Source organism: Hylaeus anthracinus, unplaced genomic scaffold (assembly GCF_026225885.1).
Source record: "Hylaeus anthracinus isolate JK02 unplaced genomic scaffold, UHH_iyHylAnth1.0_haploid 11978, whole genome shotgun sequence".
Taxonomy (NCBI): domain Eukaryota; kingdom Metazoa; phylum Arthropoda; class Insecta; order Hymenoptera; family Colletidae; genus Hylaeus; species Hylaeus anthracinus.
In genome coordinates, this window is record NW_026534326.1 from 2,851,192 (window position 1) to 2,856,590 (window position 5,399).

General features: G+C 40.9%; 1 protein-coding gene across 7 annotated transcripts in view; it reads left to right on the forward strand.

Moving 5' to 3' along the window:
- Positions 1–3,189: 3,189 nt before the first annotated feature.
- Positions 3,190–5,399, forward strand: part of LOC128896875 (GATA-binding factor C-like) — a 149,703-nt gene continuing 147,493 nt past the window's right edge. For 3 of the 7 annotated variants that reach the window (XR_008462160.1, XM_054160423.1, XM_054160428.1), the window contains exon 1: positions 3,192–3,520. The gene's annotated coding sequence lies outside the window, so the exon portion shown is untranslated. Of the gene's footprint in view, positions 3,521–5,399 lie in introns of all 7 variants that reach the window. The other 4 variants (XM_054160429.1, XM_054160426.1, XM_054160425.1 and 1 more) reach the window with 2 other exon arrangements.

Here is a 5,399-nt window from a genome sequence, read left to right on the forward strand (position 1 = left end):
ATCTGGAGTTCAATATCAATTGAATATAATTGAAAAATAATTGAAAATAATTGGAAATAATTGAAAAATAATTGAAAAATAATTGAAAATAATTGGAAATAATTGGAAATAATTGAAAAATAATTAAAAGTAATTGAAGAATAATTGAAATCAATTGAAATTATATTTGATCCTGTAAACGAGTTGGAATATCCACAACGAACCTCTGCACGTAAATTCCATTTACCAGAAACTCCACCGAAATTTCCTTTCGATCTAAACCTTCTTTCAATATTAATTGAAATTAATTGAAATTATATCGAAACTTAAACTTAAATCAAGAAATTTCACCGAGATTTCCTTTAAATTTAAATTTGGAGTTCAATATCAATTGAAAATAATTGAAAAATAATTGAAAATAATTGAAAAATAATTTAAAATAATTGAAAATAATTGAAATTATATTCGAACCTGTAAACAATACGCAGTATCCAGAATGAACCTGTGCTCTATTCTCAGGCGTCTCTGCTCTATAAATCGTCCCCGTGAAAAATCATATCACTCCTTATCTCCGTAATCGGAAATCTATCGAATTGACCAATAATCGAAGAAAATTTCTCAGTCAGCTTGCTCTCGCGCCGCACCTGTGCCTGAAAGATTCTATCCAGAGCATCTTTGGCGCGGGGCACGCGCCGTAACCACCCGTTTTCCTCGTTTCTCGATCCGATCTAAATTCGGCCCGACCGATCGCGGAAGGCATCTCTTTCATTCCTGCGCACTGACACCGGAGCACGCAGGCGCGCGACGCCGATCGCTCGCGATGGGGAACGATGAAATCGGCCACCCGATCCGACGGAGTTATTCAACACCTCCTCGACTACCGTCTGAATCTAGATAATATTCCCGCACCGTTCGATAAGCTCGATTTCACCGCGGGACATCTTTGCGGGGCCGCTCAACCTCCTCGGAAACTCTTCTTCTTGTTTTTTTTTTTTCACACTTTTTTTTGTCAAACTTCACGCCTCCTTTTCGCGAGAATTGTTTACGGCGACAGGAGTCCATTTCGTGAATATTTCACGGGCGAAAAAGTTCGTCTAAATTAAAGGATAGGTTTCAGGTTTGTTTGGAAACGCTAATTTGATTGTTTTATTACGATAAATTTCATTCTGATTAAGGATATAACGTACTCACATCTGAATGGTGTCTTAAAGACAACTCGAAATATACTGTTGAACCGTATTTGCACATACGATTCGTTTGAAATTGGATTTAAATTTTGTGAAATTTGACGATTTTATTTATTAAACACCCTGTATGTATACTTTCAATACTGGAGATTGTTACAAAAATATTTTCCATTTATTAACCTCGTTCGAACGTCAGAATACCACGCCTGACAGTATTCCATCCAGCCACCTCCGTCTTGCTATTTTATTTCTTAAACACCACGTGTATATACTTTGAATACTCCAGATTGCTTAAAAAAATACCATCCATTGGTTAACATCTCTTAAACCTCGCAGAACCTACCTCTAGATACTCTATTTGCGAGAAATTCCTCCGAGATTTCCCTAAAATTTATGTCTGGATTTCAATATCAATTGAAAATAATTGAAAAATAATTGAAAGTAATTGAAGAATAATTGAAATCAATTGAAATTATATTTGAACCTGTAAACGAGTTGGAATATCCACAACGAACCTCTGCATGTAAATTCCATTTACCAGAAACTCCACCGAAATTTCCTTTCGATCTAAACCTTCTTTCAATATTAATTGAAATTAATTGAAATTATATCGAACCTTAAACCTAAACCAAGAAATTCCTCCGAGATTTCCTTTAAATTTATGTCTGGATTTCAATATCAATTGAAAATAATTGAAAAATAATTGAAAGTAATTGAAAAATAATTGAAAAATAATTGAAAGTAATTGAAGAATGATTGAAATCAATTGAAATTATATTTGAACCTGTAAACGAGTTGGAATATCCACAACGAACCTCTGCATGTAAATTCCATTTACCAGAAACTCCACCGAAACTTCCTTTCGATCTAAACCTTCTTCCAATATTAATTGAAATTAATTGAAATTATATCGAAACTTAAACCTAAACCAAGAAATTCCTCCGAGATTTCCTTTAAATTTATGTCTGGATTTCAATATCAATTGAAAATAATTGAAAAATAATTGAAAGTAATTGAAAAATAATTGAAAAATAATTGAAAAATAATTGAAAAATAATTGAAAAATAATTGAAATCTATTGAAATTATATTTGAACCTGTAAACGAGTTGGAATATCCACAACGAACTTCTGCATGTAAACTCCATTTACATTCAGCCACCTGCGTCTTGCTATTTTATTTCTTAAGCACCACGTATATATACTTTGAATACTCCAGATTGCTTAAAAACTACCATCCATTCGTCAACATCCTTTAAACCTCGCAGAACCCACGCCTGAGAGTCAAGACTCTCTAAAAACTCGCCCTTCTAATTTCTCCTTTCTATAAGAACCCAAACCTAACCTCCCCAGACCTAACCGGCAACGGAAGAGGATCTCTTCTCCTGGAGAGAGGAGTTTATTATCGAAGAAGCCTGAGATCTTGAGAATTTATTCCTTAAACACCGCGTATGTGTGCTTCAAACGCTCCAGATCGCTTAAAAACTACCATTCATTACCATCCCTTAAACCTCGCGGTACCCACGCCTGAGAGTCAAGATTCCCAGCTGCCACGGCTCGCGTTCCAAAAACTATCAGAAATTCATTTTCATACTCGAGAAACCGAGAAACAAGCGAAAAGCCCGCCGCCAAAGGGAAACCCGAGCAGGGAAAAAACGGTTCGCGTTAAAAGGAGCGGCGCGGTGTGGTAGCGGGGTAGGGAGAGGTCGGTGTTGACAGGAGAAGCGACGCGAGCGCGGCTGGGTCGTTCCCGTTGCGCGGTGGGGGTTGCGCGAGCGCCCGCCCGCGAGTGGGTTGGCCCGCGCAGGGCTGGGCGTGACCGAGCGCGGCCGAGGACGGCCGAGGATCGGCGAGGGCGCACGAGCGACGGTGAACGCGAGGGGAACGCCGCGGCCGGTGTTTTCGTTCGCCTTAGTTCCGCGCCGGGTGCCACGACAGTCGCATCGAAGTCGAGTTTACGTGCGCGCGCGCGCGTGCTACCAAAAAATCTCCCTTTCTGTTCTCCCCCTCCCGCCGCGGCAGCCGTGGAGGGAAGAATAAAAAAAAAAAAAAAAAAAAGAGAGAGAGCGACGGACGAAGGAAAGCAGGGAAAGAAGGGAACCGTTCTTGGACGTCTGTTTCGAGCATCGTTCGAGTTTTCCCGAGGGACCCCGAACCTGTCGGTGGCTGCGGTTTTTTCTCGGACTGTTACGTTTCTCGTTGCCGAGGAACGCCACGATGTGCTGTGTGTGTGTACAGTGCAGTGTCTACTTGGTGCTAACTTAGTGATAACGATTTTAAAACACGCCCACGTCGAGCCGTCGCCAGACCACGCCACGGCGTCTTATCGCGCCGCTCAGGATTGATAACGGACAAGGTAAGAGCGTGGTGGGGGACGCGGGGGCTGGCACGACTTTGGGTTCGACTTAGGGCGGGTTTATTTTCGGGACGGCGGAGAAATTGACGTTTCGACGATGTTGTGGTAGGCGAGGCTCTCTGAGGATCTCTGGTGATGTTTATACCGATCGTTGATAAGAGAGATAATCGACTCCAAAAGGGAAAGAGCAGTGTGAACATTTTCGAGCAACTGATACATATTATGATCTGACGCTTTTTGGGAGATTGAGTTCGAATGATTTCGCGGGCGATCTGTGTCCCTCGGGGCAATCGTTGCGTCGTAGACTTGGATAGCGAGATAATCGACTCGAAAATGAAGATTTAGAGCTCGCTGATAAGGTCGCCTTTAGTGGTCAGCTGGACGTTTTGGGTTTTCGGGAGAAATCGACGGTATTCCGTAGTTGGTCTGCATCCTTCAGGGAAATCGTTGCGTCGGAGGAAGGTAATCTCCAGATCTAAAACGGGAATATAGAGCGATGAGAATGAAATTTTAGAGCAGGAGTATAGCAGGAGGAATTGCGATTTGATGATATTCTGAGGAAATTGAGTTCGGATGAATTTTCGGTCGGTCTACGTCATTTAGAATAATCATTCCGTCGAAGGAAGATAATCTCCAGATCTAAAACGGGAATATAGAGCGATGAGAATGAAATTTTAGAGCAGGAGTATAGCAGGAGGAATTGCGATTTGATAATATTCTGAGGAAATCGAGTTCAGATGAATTTTCGGTCGGTCTACGTCATTTAGAATAATCATTCCGTCGAAGGAAGATAATCTCCAGATCTAAAACGGGAATATAGAGCAATGAGAATGAAATTTTAGAGCAGGAGTATAGCAGGAGGAATTGCGATTTGATAATATTCTAAGGAAATCGAGTTCAGATGAATTTTCGGTGGGTCTGCATCGTTCAGGGAAATCGTTGCGTCGGAGGTTTATGCGAGAGGATAATCGACTCTAAAAGGGCTCTATATTTAAATATAGAGCAGTGTGAATACGAGATTATATAGCAGAAAATGATTCTGTGGTTGATCTTTACGGCAATCGAGCCTTTTACGTCCTTCATTTATGTGACAGCTATGACAGCTATAACGATCGGATTTTAGAGCAAGTGTGTCCAGAAAAGACAAATTTAGAGCAATATTTCGGCGATTTTGTGGGAAGGGTGATCAAAGCTTTTCGACTCCGGACCGTCGGACTTCAAAGTCGGAACATAATTGAGTCTAGGACGAGTTATGTGACAATTGGTACGAATAATCGAGTTCTAGAGCAAGTGCGATAGAGAATATAAAGTTTAGAGCAACGTTCTTCGACTCCCGCGTTGCGTCGGTGTAGAGTCCCGAGATAACCGAGTTTGAAATGAATCATGTGACAAAGTTACGATTAGTGTGAATAATTGTGTTCTAGAGCGAGTGTAGACCGGAATATCGAATTTAGAGCAATCTTGCGATCTCTCTGATAGACTTTCTAGAGAGGATAAGTATCCTTCGGACCAATAGTCCGAGTTCTGGTGTCAGAAGATAATTGAGTCCAGAAGTGATCGATGCGATAGAGGTGTAGTTATAGCGAACGTCGAATTCTAGAGCAATTATTTCGTTAGAGTTCTGTTTGCGCGAGAATATCCATTTTTTCGCAATTTTGTAGCATTTTTTATGGATCTTCTAGTAGCATTCTTCGCAACAGTCGGAGACTTCGCATCGGAGAATCGCAACGGAGACTTTAGTTCGTAGATGATCGATTCTAGAGAATTATAGAGAGTTGCGCGAATTATAGAGAATTCTAGAGCAAGTGTTCCGTTTGAGTTGTGTCCGACTAAAAATATTTAATTTAGAGCAACTTTGTGACACTTTTCTGGCTTTTCC